Here is a 22,180-nt window from a genome sequence, read left to right on the forward strand (position 1 = left end):
GTATCTCCCCCCACCCCCCCACTATAAACCATTTAAGCTCACATTTAAGTCAAAACTGCATTTTTGTTCATTCATTTATTTTTATTCAGGGTGAGGTTATTCATAGGTCAGAGGGGACCATGGTGATCATCTAGTATGACCTCCTGCACAACACAGGCCACAGACCTTTCCTGAAGAAAACAAAAAATCAATCACCCTAGAGCACATCTTTTAGAAAAAACATCTAATCTTTATTTTAAAATGGTCAGTGAGGAGAATTAAACCACTTGATAAATTGTTCCAATGGTCAGTGACCTTCACTGTTAAAAATGTATGCCTTATTTCCAATCCGAATTTGTCTAGATTCAATTTACAGTCATTGGATCATGTTATACATTTCTCTGCTAGACTATCTACATAGGGAACAAATATTTAATACTACTTATAAACTGATCAAGTCACCCTTTAACCCTCTCTTTGTTAAAGTAAATAGACTGAACTCCCTGAGTTATCACTTTAAGACATGTTTTCTAATCCTTTAATCACTAATCCTAATCTTTGAAACCTCTCCAATCTATCAATATCCCTCTTGAATTGTGGACACCAGAACTGGACCTGGTGTTCCAGCAGCAGCCCCACCAGTTGAAAATAAAGAGGTAAAATAACCTTTCTAATCCTACTTATGGATTCCTGTTTATGCATCCAAGGATCGCATAAATCCTTTTGGCCACAGCATCAAACTGAGAGTTCATGTTCAGCTGATTATCCATCATGACCTCCAAAAAATTTTCAGAGTCATTGCTTCCCAGGATAGCATCCTTCATTGTGTAAATATAGACTACATTCATTGTTCCTAGGTGTATACATTTACCCATGTTAAAATGCGTATTGTTTGCCTGTGCCCAGCTTACCAAGCAATCCAGATCGCTCTGTATTAGTGACATGTCCTCATTATTTACCACTTCCCCAATTGTGTGTCATCTAAGAACTTTGTTAGTGATAAGCTTGTGTCTTCTTCCAGGTCATTGATAAAAGGGTTAAACAGCAGAGGGCCAAGAATGGAAATGCCATTTTTTAAACATGGGGTGCCACTCCTCCTCCCCTTTTAAGGGCATAAGAACCGCCACACTGGGTCAGACCAATGGTCCATCTAGCCCAGTATCCTGTCTCCAACAATGGCCAGTACCAGAGCTTAAGGAGTGTAAACAGAACAAAGCAGGTGGAGTGATCCAACCCTGTCTTCTCCTCCCAGTTTCTGGCAGTCAGAGATTTAGGATCACCCCAAGTATGTGGTTGCATCCCTGACCATCTTGGCCAATAGCCCCTGATGGGCCTATCCTCCATGAATGTATTGGGTTCAAAAAAAGAATTGTTATACTTTTGACAATAACACTCCATGGGAATGTATTCCATAGGCTAATTGCGTGTTGTTTCTATTAAACCTGCTGCCTATTAATTTCATCAGGTGATCCCGGTTTGGTATTGTGGAAGAGGATAAAGAACACTTCTCTATTCACTTTTTCCACATTCTTTCATGATTTTATAGGCCTCTATCGTATCCCTCTTTAGCCATCTCTTTTCTAAGCTGAAAAGCCCTAGTCTTTTTCATTTCTCCTCATTCAGACACCATTCCATACCCCTGATCATTTTGGTTACACGTCTCTGAACCTTTTCCAGTTCCACATATCCTTTTTAAGGTAACCCCTCCGCTCCAACGCCCATTACTTTGCACTCATCAAATGTTGAATTTCATATGCCATTTTGTTGCTTTGGACGTAACCATCTTGAATAATTTTGTATTATCTTCAAACTTTACCACTTCACTAGTTCACCCAGTTTTCCAAATTATTAATACATATTTTGAAAACCACAGGTCCCAACAGAAATGCTTGGGAGACTCTGCTTTTTACCCCCCCCCACCTCCATTGTGGAAACTACTTAAAAGATAAGAAACAAAGGGTAGGAATAATCAGTTACTGATCCATGAGAGGACCTTCCCTCTTGTCCCATGACTGCTTATTTTGCTTAAGAGCCTTTGGTGAAGGAGCTTGTTAAAATCTTTCTAAAAATTCAAGTACACTATATTGCCTTGATCACCCTTATCCGCATGCTTGTGGGGACACACAAAGAATTTTAATAGATTGGTGAGGCATGATTTCCCTTAAGAAAAGTCACATTGACTCTTCTCCAACATAACATGGTCATCTAAGCATCTGATTCTATTTGCCCAGTAGTGCAGTAAGACTCATGGGCCTGTAATGACCAGGATCACCTCTGGAACCCTTTTTAAAGCTTGGCATTACATTAGCTACCTCCCAATCATCTGATACAGAGACTTGCTTCAGCAATCCATTACACAATACACTTAGTAGTTCTGCATTTGAGTTCATTGAGAACTCTTGGGTGAATACCACCTGGTCCTGCTTACTTATTACTGTTTAATTTATCTATTTGTTCTAAAACCTCTTCTACGGACACATCAGTGTGGGACAGTACTTCAGATGTGTCACCCAAAAAGGGTGGGTATGTCCACCACATCCTCTACAGTGAAGATGAAGTCTTTCTAAATTGGTTATAGCCATTGATTTTAGCATTTCAATAAGGTAATCAACCATCAATTTCAGTAATACCAACTAGAACAAATTTATTCTCATAAGTGAACAACTGTTTGTTATCCAAGCTCCTAGCATTGGTGGATAGGCAGTTAAAAGAATTTCTTCTCTTCATGTCCTTTGGTTCCTTGATTAATTTTTTTCTCAATATCTCGATTTTATTCTAGCAGCAGCAGGCTCCAGGGCCACTCCCGCAGTGGCCGGTGAGGCTGGCCGTGGGTTGCCCGAGCAGCTGGCCCCGTGACTTCCGCGACCACTGTAACAGAATTGCAGCGTTACTGATAATCATTAAGCCATTCCATAAGTAAGGGGTACTTCTTCAGGCTTGATGGATGGCAATGTGGAATGCAAATTGCAAGTCACAAGCCAATCCTGAGTCTGAAGTGATGGAGGCAACCATCACCATCTTGAAGCCAAGGCTGTGGAGGCATTTGTTCACTCTCCTCAAGTCTGATGGAGTCTCCCATCAATGTACGAGGAGTCAGTAAACACGACAGGTAAACACATATGCGAGGTCAGACCAATGCAAGAAGTTGCAATGTAAGTGTTGCAGACTGAACAACTTCTTATCAGTGCAGAAGTGGATAAATTCTTCTCTGTCAATGGCATGAAATGCATCTATAAGCACAGCTGGGGAAAAAAAAAAGATGGAAAAGAGCATGGCAGCCAACACACAACCTTGTTCAGTGACACAGGTGACCAGAAATGGGTCTGATATCTTGCCATTTTCCACAACTCTGGACAGCACCACATCATGGAAGGCCTGAATGACCAAAAATTAAAAATAAAAAGAAGAAAAAACACCTTTGCACGATGCATTTCTAGAGTCCCTCATGATTCACAGAGTCTAAATCTTTAGCGGAGTCAAAAATACCACGTAAAGACCATGGTTTTGCTCTTGGCAATTTTTCTGAAGCTTATGGGCTGCGATCATGTCTACAGTGCCCCATCCAGATGGATATCTATCTATACTGAAACTTGGGAGAGAATGGTTTCCACAAGATAGGTGTTAAGTCTATTCAATATGACCCATGCAAGAATTTTCCCAGCAACAGAGAGTAGGAAAATGCCATGGTTAGGATAGGGAAATATCTCAATTTTTGTGTAGGATGAAGATCCCCCTTCTTCAGAATGAAGAAATAATGGAAGTAGAAACTCTTGCCCCTGTATTCTTGAAGAACATTTTCTATGGCTCCCAGGTGGAACAAAGAGGCCATTTTTTGTAAAAAGGCTCTTGTGAGATGGGTTGCAGAAGAAGGGAGGAGCAGAGGGGGGCAGGTAGAAGACAAGAAAAGAATGTTTAGCACCCATTTGTTAGCTACAATCTTCACCCAAACCTCCTGGAAGCAGGGGAAACTGGTTTCTGAAAGTCGGCTATGCAAAAGATTCCAAGCTTGAATGCCTGGGGCATATACACACCTACAGATCCACAGCAATGCATACTTGAAGAATAACCTGACTTCTCATATTACTAGTAACAAAAGTAATTTAACAACAAATTATTTTTAAACCAAAATGTATAACATACATCCACAATGCTTGCATAAGGATTTTTAGCATGTAAAGGCCACCTGATTCCTGGTGACTGTCGTCAGTCAATGAATCATGCTACTTAAGTAATCCTTGACAAAATGAACTCCTGAAACAAAGTGAATAAATACCGATTTTACAAACTGAATAATTATGTATTTAGACTAAGTAGTACATGGACTTCACACTGTTGGCCCAATCAATGTATTCATCCAGTCCTTATGTCAGTTTAAGAGCACAATGTAGTCTGGTACAATGTCAACAGCAGCCACAGCACTCTACAAATAGCTAGCAAGTAAGGAAAATTTATAAGATTACGTGAGCCTACTAAATTTTCTTTTTTCAGTAGATTGTGTAAAGAGCTTTACTGTAGCCAGAGGAAAACGAGTAATAAAAAACTGCTTTACACGCTGCAGGACTCCAGAAAGGGGGGAGAGGGGAAAGAGAGGGAAGGAATAGAACAGAAGAGGCTTGACCTAACTCTACACTAGTACTTTTGTCGGAATAACTTATGTCGCTCAGGGATGTGAAAAAAACCACCCCTCTAAGCAATATAAGTTACACGAACAGAAGTGCCAGTGTAAATAGCGCTATGTCGGCGACGCTAGTTGGAAGTGGTTTAATTAGGTTGACGGTAGGGCTTTCCTCAATCGGCATAGAGCAACTACACAAGCTATCTTACAGCAGCACAGCTGCATCAATACAGCTATGCTGCTGTAAACTTGTTCACATAGACATGGCCTAAGAATGGCAAAGAAAAGGCGATAAGAAAAAGAAAGGATAGAATGAGAAAAGAAATAAAGGGCAGATGTAGAAATGATCCTAAGCACTCCACCACAGAACCCAATTGGAAATCTTGGTAACCTACAGACACTCAGAATGGATTCATAAAACTTGTAGGCACAAAACTTTAATACATAGTAATAAAACAGCTGTTATGTATCATAATTGCTAGGTAACCAAGCATTTCCGGGTAAAGAAGCTTTGCCCAGTATTACACAACGCATTAAATGGAACATGCTGTTCCCTTTTAAAATGGCCAATTATGAGTACAGTGAAACTACTGTCAATTCAGATGAATTACTAATAGACAAAAGGAGCTTTACAAAAGCACAAAACCCCTTTTACACTGCTAAAAGATTATTTAAGGAATAAGGAAAATAACACAAATGTAATTTCTTTTCAACTCTGTGTCAGCCTAGGCTATCAAGGATTAACATTTTACCTGGACATCAGAAACCAGAGAAAAAAAGCCAGTTCATATTCTCAGCATTTACGCTCCCCGCTTCTTGTCTATTTGTATTTAGCCAGGAACTCAAATACCAAATTCTCAGTCTACTTAATAGGATACAATCTCATGCAGAGGAAAACTTATCAATATAAAAAAAAGATGAGGTTCCCGGACTAGGTCCGAAACTAGTTTCTCCTAAAAATTCACGTAGTTTTATTAGTACCACCCAAAAAGCCCAGTGAGGATTTACAGATAAGAGGCATTGTGCTAGGAGATGCACTAACACCATAAAATATACTCTCTCCCCGTAGAACTTATTCTTGGCAATACAAAGGGGACAAGGATAGTTTTTCAGGCTGGAACTAACCTCTCCCAGATCAAGTAGTTCACTGATTATATTTATTTTGATTTCAACTAGACACCATTCCAGAGATAAAGATATAATCCCACTAAGAAACAGCAATAACAAAAACAATAGTTTTCTACACAAAGGAATGCAGTCTACAAAACCAAAGTTTCCCTACCTCATAGCCTGCAAAACCCTAACCCACACCTCAAATAAAAGAGCCTAATGTCATAGAATTGAATACACTGAATTTCACAACAGAAATTCTTAATTCAATATTGATGACAACTTTTCCTTTCAAGAGTTTAAGACAAATGTTTCCATCCAAATAAATAGCAAACATTGTCAAAAATACTCAGTTTCCAAATGTTACTGTAACCTGCAGTGGTGTTCAGTCCTGCACCACTATCATCTCTAGATTTTTATTTATGTATTCTTTTTAAAACACTGTAATGCAGTATTTGTGTGGTATTCTGACGTTTCTCATTAACTTCAGCCTTTATTTTCTTGCAGATAAAAATAATTCAAGATCTATAGAGAAAACAATAAAGTGGCCTGAATAACCCAAATAAATAAATAAATATAGTGATGAAAAATTAGTTTACAGATTTCAGCAGAGACAGCAGCTATTCATAAACAGGAGGAATCATACTGAATGGTACGTATGTTTAAAAAGAAAAGATCATAAATACCTAGCTCTTTAGCACTTACAAAATTATCTTTAATATACGCTGCTTGCACAGTTATAAGCATAGGAATTTTTTTAAACAATGGTAATCCACTCAAAGTGCTTCAACTACTGTAAATGTGTTAGTGGCTCAAGGTCACTTGACATATGTCATTACAACACAATGGTGGTTAAAAAAAAATAAAAAGATATACTAGTAGCGGTAGAAGACTCAAGCCTTCTCTTTGAAACTAGTACATAATTTTCCTGTGAGGTTCACCTACACTACAAATCCATCTGTAACCAAGCCCTTTGCCACAACACACCATAAGGCAGACAGGCTGTTAGCCATATTCCAGGGACGGCCAAATTTACTGACCCTCTGAGCCACATACAACCATCTTCAGCCCTACAGGGAGTGCCTCCAGGGGCTCAGGACTTCAGCCCCACTCCTGCTGAAGCCCTGAGCCCTGGCAGGTGCACCCTGTGGGCTGAAGCCCTGAGCTCCCCCCTCCCTGCTGGGCAGAAGCCAGAGGTGACGTATGTGGGGGTGGGGGGGAGAAACACGTGGGGGTCACATGACCCCCAGATTTTTGCCAGTGTTTGTTGGCCCCACTCAGTCACATGGTGCCACCAGGCCCCCTCCCTGCAAGGCAGCTGCTGGATCCAGCAAACTGGTAAGTGCGGCTATGGGGAGAGGAAGCGGCAAAGAGGTGGAAGCTGCAGGGAGAGCCACTGCTTTTGCTGATGCTTCCCCGGGTGAAACTAACTAAACTCTGGGAATTGCAGGGAGGGGCCACTGAGGGTAAGAGGGAGGGTGTGCCTAGGGGGGCATGACTGAAAATGGGGGGAGGGGGGGGGGACAAAACCCTAAAATTGGTGCCCCCCCCCCCCCCCCCCCCCCACCAATCAGCAGGCACCAGTCATCTCTGGCGGAAGCCCTAACCTCACCACCCCAATGCAGGGCAGAATCCCCCAAACTTCTCACCCCTGCAGTCTGGTAGGCAGAGAATGGAGGCAGCAGTAGAGGGAGCCCCACGAGCCACACTTTAACTGTAAAAGAGCTGATGTGGCTCACGAGCCATGGTTTGGCCATGCCTGCCATATTCCATAGCCAGGCTGAAAAAAAAAAAAAAAAAATCTGTAGTGGTGCAACATCAGGGCCTGAGTGCCTAAAATTTAGCACATGGGTAAGTCTTTGCAGGAACAGGACGTTAGTTTGTCACTTATGCCATGTATTAAGCCTTAGTACGGCTGCTACACATATAGATAGTAAGGATTTGGATATGTCAGTAAATGCTCAGATGGCAACCACTATCATATTAGCATCTTCTGGATTTATTTTCATCATCCCTGAGAGACAGAAGCCAATTCCCAGAGATACTAGTAGTACTGAGAAATGTTACCTAAACAGGTATGTCATATGTAAACAGTCTCGATGGCTAAAGGAACCTTGAAAACTTGAAATCTTGTCAGTTTTTAAAAATGTATTTAACAGCCTCAGGTACTACTCCTGATTCCATGCCAAATTTGATTTTAGAATCATTGGTATGGTTTTTCTTTATGTTCTTTCCTTAGTTGCTATATGAAAGGCCCACACAGATAACAGGGAAGTATTAAAAATATATTTTCTATTTTCCTATGTAATCTACTAAACAATAACAATATTAGTATAGTGTAAATTTGTATTATTTTTAATGAAAAATAATCAAGCTATTAAATATGTAAGGTTGTGGAGCTTAGACCTTTACATATCTATTTAGAAAGTCACTTTTATAGCACAGGTCTTAAGACAATTAAAAAATATAGTCCTTTAAAATCCTGATAATCTAGTCTCTCAACTGAAAACAGTTAATAAAGTCTCAAATAATCTGCTTTGGTTTCCAAGTTAGAATACATCATAAAGCAGAGTTTTTCAAACTTCAGGTTGCGATCCAGTAGTTGGTCGCAACATGTCAGGCACTGGGTCACTCTGGTCACCACCACCAAGCGGGACATTAAAAGTTCCTTCGGCAGTTCTGGCCAACTAAGGCAGGCTAGCGTCTACCTGTTTCGACAGCACGCTGCGCCCCGGAAGCGGCCAGCAGTGGGTCCGGCCTCTAGACAAGGGAGCCACGGGGCTCCGCGTGCTGCCCCTGCCCTGAGCACTGGCTCCAAACTGGCAGGCAGGGGGAGAAGAGCAGCAAGAGTCACACGCCTCCACCTAGGAGCCAACCTGCTGCTGTCCACTTCTGGGGTGCAGCGCGATCCGCAGTACCAAGACAGGAGGGAAGTGTGCCTTCATACCCCCGCAGCACCCTGGGAGCCACCGGAAGTAAGTCCACACCCCAGTCCCCTGCCCTGAGCACCCCCAACCTGGAACCCCTTCCTGCACCCCAAACTCCAGCCCCACCCCAGAGCCTGCACCCCAGCCCAGAACTCTGACCCCCTCCCACACCGCAACCCCCTGCCCCAGCCGTGAGCCCCCCTAAACCCAGAGCCCCTCCTGAACCCCAAACCTCTCATCCCCAGCCCCATTTCACAGCCTGCACCCCCAGCCCAGAACCCTGACCCCCCTCCTGCCTCAGCCCAGAGCCCCCTCCGACTCCCTGAACCCCTCATTACTGGCTCCACACCACAGCCCTCACCCCTGCACCCCAACCCTCTGCCCCAGTCCTGAGCTCCTCCTACACCCCAAACTTCTCATCCCCAGCTCCGTTGGGTAGTGGACATCAACAATTTTCTTCAACTGGGTCCCCAGAAAATTTTTTTGAAAACCACTGCCATAAAGCCATCTTTTAGAGATCCTGTTGTTGGCAGGAACACATTGTAGCTAAATTCTCTCAAATGATAATTTATTCAGTGTATTACTAATAGCCAATTATTAAATGTTATTAAAAGAAATTAATAAGTTTTGTCCATATAGTTACATTAAGCGGAGCTTGGCAGTTAGAATGGTTTTACAAAGACAGTTTACGTGCATGTAAGGTAAGTAATAACAGCTTATAGCTTTGAGACAGTTTGCTAACATGCATAGAAAGCAACACAAGACAAAGCATCTTGCTTGCCTCATTTATGGTTTATTTAATTCTGTAGTAGCGATTCAGCTAGCCAGTACAATCTTTTATCTTCACATTTTAACAAGTAGAGATTTGCATGCATACACTGAAGATTTAACAGCACGCAAGTTAAATTCTATCTGACTTTAGAATTTGCATTCTGAATTGATTTTTATCACTTATCTAGTTTTATGCATGTTTAAAAGCATTCTATGATCATTAACATATATGCATGACACCTACAACATACAACTCAGCTACAATATTGTACAATACTCCTACCAGAAAAGTAGAATCCAGTATAACACACTTAACAGGACTCAGCAGAGTTACAAAGAAAGTCAGCAACAACTAGATTTTAAGGTCAGATTTACCATCAGTTTAAGTGCAAGTGAAGCCCTAAATGTGATTAAACAATTACTCTGTCCCATCATCTTGCCTCCTAATGCCAGACTGGAAGGATTAGAACCACCTGCAGTGCCACAGCCTAGCTGGGAGCTCACCTCTCACAGCGCAGCGAGGATCGGCGGGTAGCAATCGATCTATTGGGGATCGACTTATCGCACCTAGTGAAGATGCGATAAAAAACAATCCCTGATTGCTCTGCTGTCGACTCCGGAAATCCACCGCGGCAAGAGGCGGAAGCGGAGTCAACGGCGGAGTGGCAGCAGTCGACTCGCCACCGTCCTCACAGCCAACTAAGTCAACCTAAAATACGCAACTTCAGCTACGCTATTCACGTAGCTGAAATTGCGTATCTTAGGTAGACCCCCCCCCCCCCCAAGTAGTGTAGACCTAGCCTTAGCCTCATTGCAGTGCCAGGGCCATTACTTTCCACTTACCATGGGAGAGGAACTAGATAAGAGCCATACGTCACAGGGAAATAGGAACATTCAGTACACACCCCTCTGTACAGACAACGCACACCCCCTTAGGCGCACACTAACATACATCCTCCCACTGCAAACCCACCTGCCCACTCTCCCCTCAAGCAGCGCCCATCCCCCGCTCCTCTCATTCACCCAGCCCAGCCCCCATAACCCACCCAGCCCCCAGCACCCCCGATCCGCTTGCTCCCAATCCCATAACCGCCCTCGCCCAGCCCCCAAACCGCAATCCGCTCGCCCCGACTCCCCTCGCCCACCCACCCACCCTCAAACAGAGCAGGGGGCTCCCTGCGCTCGGGGCCGGGGTGCAGCCGCCCCCCAAGTCCGTACCGCACCCCCGACAGACCCGCCCGCACTCGCCCCGCCCCCCTCAGGCGCAGGGAACGGGATATTCCCCCTAGTCCCCGGGCACAGCCGCCCGCGCGCCGGGCACGGTTACCTAACGGGGAGGGGGACCCGCCATCCCTCACTCACCAGGCGCCCCGGCTCCTCACAACCCCGCTCACCCAGCACAGCACCAACTTCATACACTCAGCAACGTGACTGAGACACCTCCCCGCGCCGCCCATTGGCCCGGGAGGCGCCGCCTCTGCAAACGGCAGGGGCCACCCGCCATCCCATTGGCTCCGGCAGACATCGTTCATTTTACATAAGCCTCACGTGTGACACCATGTTTCCAGAAGCCGCCACGGCCGTTTTAGGGGCAACAACCCCCCCTCATTCCAAAAAATACTCACCCCTCCACTGGGCTCGGCAGGCTACTCCCAGCGTCCGCAGCGGCTGACTAGGACAGCGATTGCATCACGGCTAGAAGCGCAGCGAGACTTCGCTCTCCCTCAAACTGTGGCTGACGTCAACGAGTGCCGAGGGCAGACGGGACGGAATCAAAGCGTGCGTCACAAGGGGCGGGGCTCTGCATGGGCAGCCCTGAGGGGCGGGGCAAACGGCTACTGCCCCCATCCCAACGGCTGCCTCAGTGGTGGGCACCGCTCAGGGCAGGGCCGCGGGGGGGGGGTCAAATGGGGCAATTTGCCCCGGGCCCCGCAGGGGTCCCCACGAGAATAGGAGCTCTGGTCAAGTGTAGGTAGTCTCCTGGTCTATCCAAGGCCGTGATCAAGTGTCTTGATGTTTTTGGTCTTTTGGCCTCCAGATGAAAACCTTGTCTTTGCTTCTGGGACCTTGAAATAAAAAATTCTATAGTATTGTAACTTTTTTTTATGGAGGGGCCCCCGAAATTGCTTTCCCCTAGGCCCCCTGAATCCTCTGGGCGGCCCTGGCTCAGGATGGGTTTTACTTTGGGCTGGCATGAGTGATCCCCAGAAAAAAACTCAGCGTAGACTCGACATTTTAATGTATGTCGGACTCTTTATCTTGAAGTAAACCAGGAGGTGACCAACCCTCCCCCCTGGGTTGACCTGGTCAGTCCGCTGTTCCTACCGTGGGGTAGCACATGCATGTTCGCTTACCTTGAGGCTGCCCTTTCCCAGCTTGTACTGGGCCTAGCCCCATCCTAGTTGAGACCTTTAAATCATAGAAATGTAGACCTGAAAGGGACCTGGAGAGGTCATCTAGTCCAGCCCCCTGCAGTGAGGTGGGATCAGGTACACCATCCTAGATGATCCCTGACAAGGGTTTTCCAACCTGATCTTAAAATCCTCTAATGACAGTGATTCTACAGTTTACCTTGGAAACCAATTCCACTGCTTAACTACCCTTATAGTTAGAAATATCTAACCTAAATCTTCTTTGTTTACCCTAATTACTTCTAGTCCTACCCTTCCTGGACATGGAGAACAATTGAGTGCCAGTTTCTTTATAACAGCTGTTAAGATATTTGAAGACTATTATCAGGTCTGTCGTCCCCCCCCCCCCCCCCGTCTTGTCGCATGATGAAATATGTCTAGGTTTTTTTTTTTAATTTTCCTCATAGGTCAGATTTTCTAAACCTTTTTTCATTTTTGTTACCCTCCTCTGGACTTTCTCTAATTTGTCCATATCTTTCTTAAAGTCTGGCATCCAAAACTATAGACAGTACTCCACCTGGTGCCTCACCAGTGCCACTTGCTCCCAGCTAATTTTAAAAGGGATGCTGTCCAGGTTTGTTTGTTTTTTTGTTGTTGTTTTTTTTTGGGGGGGGGAGGGTCCTGAAAGAAACAAATGAGAATACACCACTACCTTGATATAACGCGACCCAATATAACACAAATTCGGATATAACGCAGTAAAGCAGAGCTGCGGGGCGGGGCTGCGCACTCTGGTGGATCAAAGCAAGTTCAACATAACACGGTTTCACCTATAACGAGGTAAGATTTTTTTTGGCTCCCGAGGACAGTGTTATATTGAGGTAGAGGTGTATTGTCCAGGTTCTATTCCCTGTCCCCTTCTCCTCCCCACTTTTCCCTACACTTTTAAGTGAACTACTTTTCTTATTGGGTTGTTTAAAACCAAAGTGGAAAAACCATTTGCCATCTCCAAATGTGGGAGTTCCTCTACTGTTTTCTCACAGCAGTGTGCTAATGAAAACTGGGTTGTATTCTTCTTTCATCCCAGTTTTCCAGTGGTTATAGCAGTTTGTAGCAGTACAGCAAGTTACTCCTGATAACATTGGTATTAATTAAGAGGCTACCAGGTCTATTACTCCTACAGTAGTGCACATCCCTGCTGACATAATCAATTATTCTTGTTCACAGCCAAAGAAACAACCAGCCACCATATTAGCCCCTGTCTTGCTAGAAACACACCAAATAAAATGGTTGCCAAGTACAGCAGGACTAAACTGTTAGAGCAGTGGTCCCCAACATGGTGCCTGCAGGTGCCATGGCGCCTGCCGGGGCATTTATGTGCACCCGCCTAGTACCCAGCAGGCGGAAGAAGCCGAGGCCCCACGCCTGCCGGGGACAGAGAATGCCGGGGCCCTGGCAGGCGCGGGACTGCGGCTTCTCTCTGGCTTCTCCGGGGCTGCAGGCACCGGTCAGTTCTCTGTCCCCAGCAGGCGCCGGTGTTCTCTGTCCTCACGGCTTCTCTCTGGCTACTCTCTGCACTGCCGCCAAAAAAAAAAAAAAACTCTGACTCTGCAGAATGGACGGAATGCCGCCCCATAGCATGTGCTGCCCCAGGCACATGCTTGCTTCACTGGTGCCTGGAGCCAACCCTGTATGTGAGTATTCTTCCTGCACTGATACTGCTGTTTTCTTGTGCTTTGCAATTTATTATTTTTTTAACATTTTGCCCCAAAATGAATGGTTCAAATAAAAGACAACGTACGTATTATTTCAACGCAGAGTGGGAAGAATCCTATTGTTTATTGAAAATAAAGGGAAATGTAGTTGCTTATTGTGCGGGGGTGCTGTTGCAGTGCCGAAAAAACATAATGTCAAATGCCATTTCCAAAGTAATCACGGCTCTTTCGACATTAGCCATCCACTTAAATCTGAGTTGAGAAAGGTTTGATTTGAATTGATTAATTTTCTTCTATCTGCCCAACAATCTGTTTTCACTAGACAAGTGGTAAAGTTTAAAGGTGCTACTATTGCTTCCTTTAAAATTCTTCATCTGCTCGCAAAGAAGAAAAAAACCTTTTCAAGATGGTGAATTGTTGAAGGAAGCATTTTTGACTGGTGCCGATTCCCTGTTTCAAGGATTTCCTAACAAGGGTGAGATTTTGTCGGCAATACAAGACTTGCAGTTATCGGAAAACACAGTTATGAGGAAGATACATGCAATTTCAAGCGACATGCAAACTCAGCTAAAGGATGACTTAGAAATATGTGACTGGTTTTTACTGCAATTCGATGAGTCGACAGATAGATCAGATACAGCGCAGTTGGCAGTTATGGTGAGGATGGTATTTAGTGACTTCACCATAAAAGAAGAGTTACTAAAAGTATTGCCTATGAAAGGGCGAACAAAGAGTGAGGACATCTATAATTTATTCAGATCATATGCAACATCAATTAGTATGCCACTACACAAGCTGTCTGCGATCACCACTGATGGGGCACCAGCAATGATGGGCAGTGCCAATGGATTCATTGCACTCTGTAAGAAGAATGAATCCTTTCCAAACTTTGTCTTATCATTGCATTATCCACCAAGAAGCTTTGTGCGTCAAAGTTTTTTCTTTTCAACACGACATGAATGTCGTTATTAAAATAATTAACTCTATTTGAGCTAAACCTTTGCAACACCGACTTTTTAAGGCCCTGTTGGAAGATGTTGATGATAAACATTCTGATCTTATCTTGCACACAGAAGTACGATGGTTGAGCAAAGATAAAGTTCTTGCACGTTTTTTAAGCCTAATTGAATCAAAGAATTTCTGAAAATCCACAAATCAGAACTTCGAGCAACTAGAAGACTCCAGCTGGTTAATGGACTTAGCTTTTCTTGCCAACATCACTGGCAAATTGAACATTTTAAATCTTGAGCTCCAGGGCAAACACGTATCTCAAATGATAGGTTCTGTAAAATCATTCAAAGCAAAACTGATCTTGTGGATGTCACATCTGAAGACGAAGTCTCATACATTTCCCAAGTATGAATAAAATGGTATGTGACCGTGATTTTAACCCATCACCATTTGTTATCCATATTCAAACACTTCTGGAACAATTTGATAAGAGATTTCAACAGTTCACCATCATTGAGCCTGTAGTTGCCTTTCTTGTAAATCCTTTTACTTGCCAAATAGAGGTAACAGAAATGTCCACATCAATTGCGAGTCTCATTCAAGTAAGAACAGAAGATGTGGAACTGGAGATTTTGGACCTTCAAAATGATATTGTTCTAAAATCCTGTGCAACAGATGAAAATTTTTGGAATCTGGTTGACCAAAAGAAGTTTCCTGCCTTAAAAAATGTAGCATACAAAATAAAATCTTATTTTGGTTCCACTTATCTATGCGAAGTTCTGTTTTCAACAGTGAACATCATAAAATCAAAATACAGATCTCAGCTTACAGATGCCAATCTTGACGATTGCTTACGAACGGGAATATCATCCTACTCTCCCAACTACGAAAAATTGGCTGAAGAAATGCGGTGCCAAAAATCACACTGACTTTATTAGAAAAACCACATGAATTAATGATACCTATTTTCCATTAAGTGCTGATGAGCGCGTATGATTAACTTGTGTTTAACTTTTTTTCATGTTTGTTTGTTTGTTTATTGAAATCCAGATACAAGTAACAATACAAAGAATATTTTAATTAACCATAACTGGCTATCTATGTTAAAGTAAGAATAATAAATATATTTGGACCAGCAGTTCAACAAAGTTTTACTTTTTTTAAATAAATAAGATGAAAACTGTTTGATATTTATTTTGTAAAAACTTAATTTTTCTTACAGGTAGATAAAAAAAGAGCAAATTCACATGGTAAGGTGAAAGAGTAATTGCCAAATAATTTAATTAATACCTTTTTATTTGTAAAATTACCTTTTTTCTTATGGATTCATATATTATGCAAATTAAATATGATGTTTTTCATATTATTTAATGTACAAATACAAAATAAGCCTTGAAAAATTGTTGGTGCCCCCCACACTCTTCTGAAAAAAAATGAATGTGCTACTGGCCACAAAAAGGTTGTGGACCGCTGTGTTAGAGAAATATTTAACTTTTAGGCTTCAATCTTGCTAGCACTTTTGCACATCTCACAGTTTTATATACTGCCTGCCACCATAGTATCCAAGTACTGTGTACTTAATGTATACTAGTCCAGATGGGGGCTACTTATGTAAATGAAATTAAGACAGTGTAAGTATTTGCAGGATCAAGGCCTAACTTTAAAAGAACCCAGCCAATAAACAGATAATTTTGTTTACTGCTCTCTCTTTTCTATATTTTAAGGTTTAAAGCAGGGTATTGTTTTACATGGTGTTTCTTACACATCTCGATAAATAAAAGAAAAAAGAGAAATACTGTATGTGTGCAATGTGGTTGAGTTAACATTACTATGAGAATCTTAAAGAGTTCTGCCCCTTTAAAAGCAGGAGCTAGTTTATTATTGGCACCAGAACAAGTTACTCTTGAGGCCAAAAATCAACCTCTCATTTTTAGTGTGTGTTTGGCATATGTTCATCTCAAAGTTTTCCACTTTGTGAAATTTACTATTTAATTATCACACATTTACACCATCCCAGTTTTCCTCTCATAAGACTTGTCAAAATTCTGTATCGCATCCTGCTTGAAGTTTTATCTAGGGCCCCCCAGTCCTGAAAGGCAGACCCCTGTGCCCACAAAATCTCACTAAAGTTAGTGGACCTCCATCTGGGCACAGCAGTCCACCAGCATGCATTGCAGGTTCGGAGCCTATGTTCTGATCTGGCACGCATCACTATGTGTCACAACCTGCCCCTTCCTGACTACACACTTTCTTCAACATTGGTGTCTCTGGGTGTCTAGAACAGGCCTAAACAACGAGGAGTCCTTGTGACACCTTAGAGACTAACACATTTATTTGGGCATAAGCTTTCGTGGGCTAGAACCAAATAAATGTGTTAGTCTCTAAGGTGCCACAAGGACTCCTTGTTGTTTTTGCTCATACAGACTAACACGGCTACAACTCTAGAACAGGCCTGTTACTCCCCAAAGCTTTCTCTTGGGACATTTGACTGTGAGTATAGAGTGATCCTGGCTGCTCTTCCTCTATTTTCAGGGCCCTGCATATCTCTTCACAACCCCACTGAACACCTCTGCCCTCTGGGCTTTGAAAATCACTACGCTTTTATTTAACCTGAGTACACAGAACAAGGGCTTTCAGTTACCCTTCTTATTAGTGTATGTCTACACTGGCAGTGTTTCTTCACTGGCAGTTATATTGCCACTTAGAGAGCACTGAAGGGAAACTGCTGTTGTGTGTTCACACTGTCAGCTGCCTGCGCAATAGCATGTTCACACTTGCAGCTATCCTACAGAGCATCTCTTCCTCTTTTGCCGCTAAGTGTTGTGGGAAAGTGGAGGGAGTCGCGGGGCATCCTGAGTCCTGTCCCAATGCCTTGTGATGCATTGCTTGGCATCCCAGAAATCCCTGTGCTTATGTCCGCATTTGGCACCATCTTTCAACGATTTGTGTAGTGCGCGCTCTGCGTCTTCGGTCGGCAGGAATGGATCCTGCACTGTTCACAAATATGCTGCTCGCTCTGACTAACACGTCATGAGTGACAGTGGAGTTATTCCTTAAACTACAAAGGCAAGAGGTGTCCAACATTGATATCGCCGCGCGTAGTATCTACGACATGAGATTGCTTGTGGAATTCACAAAGGTGCTGACCACACTGGAACGCCTCTTTTGGGCTTAGGAAACAAGCAGTGAGTGGTGGGATCACATCGTCATGCATATCTGGGATGACGAGCAGTGGCTGCAGAACTTTCGGATGAGGAAAGCCACATTCATGGGACTGTAAGATGAGCTCGCCCCAACCCTGCGGCGCAAGGACACGAGAATGAGAGCTGCCCTGTTGTTAAAGAAGTGTGTGGCGATTGCTCTGTGGAAACTGGCTACTCCAGACAGCTACCGATCGGTCGCTAACCAGTTCCGGGTGGGAAAGCGAATCACTGGACTCATGTTGACGGCAGTGTGCAGGGCCATTAAATCACATCCTGCTGCAAAAGACCGTGACTCTGGGCAACGTGCGTGACTATGTGGATGGTTTTGCACAAATGGGCTTCCCTGACTGCGGAGGAGTGATGGATGGCACGCATATTCCAATTCTGGCACCAGACCACCTAGCCACAGAGTACATTAATCAGAAGGGGTATTTCTCGATGGTTCTCCAGGCACTTGTGGATCACCATGGGCGTTTCATGGACATTAACGCAGGCTGGTCCGGAAAGGTGCATGACACACTCATCTTTTAGAACACTGGCCTGTTCAGGAAACTGCAAGCAGGGACTTTCTTCCCAGACCAGAAGATCACCATAGGGGAAGTTGAAATGCCCATTGTGATCCTGGGAGACCCTGCCTCCCCTTAATGCTGTGGCTTCTGAAGCCATAGATGGGGAACCCTGACAGCAGCAAGGAGCGGTTCAACAATAGGCTAAGCAAGTGCAGAATGACTGTTGAGTATGCTTTTGGCCGTTTAAAGGCCTTCTGGCACTGCCTATATGGGAGACTGGACCTGGCCGATGACAATATTCCTATGCTTATAGCTGTGTGCTGTACGCACCATAATATTTGTGAAGGGAAGTGCTGAACCATTGAGTCTCAGCACCTGGAGGCTGAATTTGAACAGCCAGAGACCTGGGCTATTAGAGGGGTGCACGATGGGGCTATAAGGATCAGGGATGACTTGAGGCAGCAATTTGAAGCTGAAAGCCACTAATATTTGTTGCTGTGCGTGAGTGTGCAGTGTTTGTAATGCTAGGAGGTGATTGTGATTTGTATGGACGATGCACTGTGAAGGTTTAAGAAAATTGCCTATTGCTTTGCAAGGCTATTTTTGCTTTCAGTTAATGGAATAAAGATTGCTTTCAAACCAAAATAATTCTTTTATTAAAAAAACAACAACAGGAGGAGAGACGCAAACAAAAAACCACATCACTGTGTGGGATGGTGGAAGGGAGAGCCCCAGGAGGAGGTGGGGGTCCCGGAATGGTTAAAGGTTTGTGTATGTCCAGGTATCATGAGCAACCTTGTCCATTGGAGTATAGTGCAGTGGGTACTGTACTTCAGCAGGGCTAAATCACAGAGGAACAGGTGTTGAGTGCAGTGAGTACTGGGAGTCCACAGGGCTGGACTGTGATGGGGCAGGTGTGGAATGCAGCGCGTACTGACTGGAGCAAGTATGTTGACAAAAGTGTGTTGGCGGTGTCTGGAGGCCGCATGGGAAAGAGTTTTGCGACAGTGGCTGCAGGGGAAGGCAGATGCAGAGGTGCTTAGTTTCCAGTACTAGGAGCACCTGGAGTATGTCCGCTTGGCGCTCCATAATGTTTAAGAGCTGCTCCGTGGCTTCATTCTGGTGCGCCGCATTCTCCTTTCATTCCCTCTTCTCACTGTCCTGCCACTCCTTCAATTCTTGTTTTTCTGCCACAGAGTGCAGCATGACATCACGCAGAAGGTCCTCTACTTTTTTGTGACCGCTTTCTAATCCTGTGCAGCCATTCAGCCGGCGATAACAAAGAGGGAGGCTGGACTCCCAAGGCCATATCTGTGAAGCCAAAATGCAACATTTTCTAGAATCACTATTGTTTGCAACACAGAGATCACTGTATCAGTGTTTTAAAACACAACCACTATTCACATACCTGTCACTAACTGGCCGACCCCAGGCAAGCACAGATGATCTACAAGACCCCCAAAATGGTGAGTAGCCACAGGGGCATGGGAATTCAGTGTTCCAGTACCCTGGGCACATGGCTCTTGGGGAGAGACAGCACTGTACGGGGGGGGGGGGGGGCATTAAAATCATTACCGTCCCCACATTTTCCACAAGCTGTGTTCATTATGGAAGATATCTCGCTGTGGAGGTGAGCAGGGAATCAAGGGAGGGTCTTCTCCAAGACTGCAGCTTCCGCCCTGGCCCTTACATGGCTCGCCTGTGTGCAGCTATGGTCACCCCCAGTGATGGCAGAGTGGTGCCCTTAATGGGGCAAGAAACAAAGCAGCTCTACCAAAGAACCTGCGGCTGTGGATTGCCCAGTATCTTCATGAGAGTGTTGTGGAGATCTGAGGCAGATTCACATGAAGTGAGGGAGTCCATCAACACCCTGTTCCGCCGCTCTGACTAGGCATGTGGCAGTATGCACATCTCACAGACACAAGCCTGCCTTCCGCAAATCCTTTCCCGCAAGCTCAGCACCATAGGTGCTGACTTCCCCTCTTTCTCGTGGGTGCTCGACCCTGCTCTGCCCCTGGCACCGCCCCCATTCCACCCCTTCCATGAGGCCCTGCCCCTGCCACACCCCTTCCCCAAAGTCCCTGCCCCAACTCCGCCCCCTCCCTGCCTCTATTCCAACCCCTACCCCAAATCCCTACCCTGGCCCTGCCTCCTCCCCTGAGCACGCCACATTCCCGCTCCTCTCCCTCCCTCCTGGAGTGTGCTAATGCTGGCAAACAGCTGTTTGGCGGCGGCCGGGGGGGAAGCGCTGGGAGGTAGGCGGAGGAGTGGGGATGCGGCGTGCTAAGGGGAGGAGGAGGTGGGGCGGGGGAGTGAGGGGAGCTTGGCTGCACCCACCGATTTTTCCCCGTGGGTGCTCCAACCCCAGAGCACCCACAGAGTCCGCGCCTATGCTCAGCACACAGAAAACTAGCCGGCCTTCTGCAACCCTTCTTCCCCCAACAACTCGCTTCTGCGATTCCCAACATCAAAGCCACTTACCAGGGGCCTCCTCGCCTGTTACTGCTTTGCTAAGCTCCGACCACTGTAACTGGCTAGCCACCTCTGGGGTAGAGAAGAGCTCCTGGCTGCTTGCATCTTTGAACACCGAGTCTTCCTCTGCCTCTGGGTCCCACTCCTCATCCACATCCTCGTCCAAGATTTCCTCCTCCTGGCTCGGTCCAATCTCGACTGGTATGTGAGCCCCCAAAGTATCCACGGGGCTCTTCGCAGTGGAGGTGGGTCGCCACCGAGTATCGCGTCCAGCTTTTTGTAGAACTGGCAGCCCGTGGGCACAGCACCGGAGTGGCGGTTTGCCTCCCGCACCTTGTGGCATGCGTTCCGCAGCTCCTTCACTTTGACCCTGCACTGCATTGTGTCCCAGTCATGGCCCCTTTCTGTCATTCATCGTGATGCCGTAGGTATCATAATTCCTATAGCTGGAGTGCAGCTGGGACTGGACAGCCTCCTCTCTCCAAATGCTGATGAGGTCCTGCAGCTCAGCATTGCTCCAAGTGGGGGGTCGCCTGGTGCGCGGAGCAGCCACGGTCACCTGGAAAGATACGCTGAGACCACTTCATGCATTACCGAGCAAATAGGAAGGACTTTCAAAATTCCTAAGGAATTCAAAGGGTGGTGTTGACGGTTGGTCACCTGAGGGCAGGGCAGTAAATTTCAAACTGATGACTAGAGAGGCGAGAACAGGTATTGTGGAAGTTCTTGGCCTTGAAATGGTCCATCACTGAGAAACTTTGATACTACTTGTATGGTGCTCAGTTACAAGTGTGGACAGACAACAATCCACTGACATGTGTTAACATGTGCTAAGCTGGATGCTACAGGGCAGAGATGGGTGGCCGCCCTGGCTAGTTACGAGTTCAGCATTCAGTACTGATCAGGGAGAAGTAACGTAGATGCAGATGCATTGTCCCGGCGTCCACAGGCATCAGAAGTTGCTGTGATACCTATGGATAGAGTGAGAGCTATTTGCAGTGTGAGTCATTGAGAGCCAGAGGCCCATGAGAGCTTTCATGGGTGTGTTGCAGAAGCTCTGGGCCTGCTCCCTGAAAGTGTGCTTTCTGCCTCAGTGAACTATATTGTGTTGGACCAATCTCCATTGCTGATGTTCAATGTGGCTGACTGGCAAGAAGCCCAGCTGCAAGATATTGAAATTCGTGATACACTACTTGCCAAAAGGGAGGGGCAAAGCTCAGCTGCGATTATCCCACTTACCTCTGAGGGTAAACTACTATTGAGAGAATGGAACAAACTAAGACTGATTCAGGGAGTGCTGCACCGAATTACAACTGACCCTTTAGAAAAGCAACAAATGCAACTAGTACTACCAAAAGAGTACAGAGCCCTGGCCATGAGGGCCCTGAATGATGACTTTGGACATTTAGGAATGGAGAGGACCCTGGAACTTACTCATAGTAGGTTCTATTGGTCCCAGATGGCTGAAGATGTTCACAGGAAATGTGAGACATGCTCTCGATGTGTTCAAAGGAAGACTGCCCACTAGAGCTGCATATCTGAAGAATATCACCAGCAGCAAACCTTTGGAGTTGGTA

General features: G+C 45.1%; 1 protein-coding gene across 18 annotated transcripts in view; it reads right to left on the minus strand.

Annotated features, from left to right (window-relative positions):
- Positions 1-11,173, minus strand: part of PER2 (period circadian regulator 2) — an 86,557-nt gene extending 75,384 nt beyond the window's left edge. For 7 of the 18 annotated variants that reach the window (XM_034782494.1, XM_034782488.1, XM_034782493.1 and 4 more), the window contains exon 1: positions 10,765-10,860. The gene's annotated coding sequence lies outside the window, so the exon portion shown is untranslated. Of the gene's footprint in view, positions 1-10,764; positions 10,861-11,027 lie in introns of those variants that run through there. The other 11 variants (XM_034782497.1, XM_034782489.1, XM_034782485.1 and 8 more) reach the window with 6 other exon arrangements.
- Between the last annotated feature and the right edge of the window lie 11,007 nt (positions 11,174-22,180).

Source organism: Trachemys scripta, chromosome 9 (assembly GCF_013100865.1).
Source record: "Trachemys scripta elegans isolate TJP31775 chromosome 9, CAS_Tse_1.0, whole genome shotgun sequence".
Lineage (NCBI taxonomy): Eukaryota > Metazoa > Chordata > Testudines > Emydidae > Trachemys > Trachemys scripta.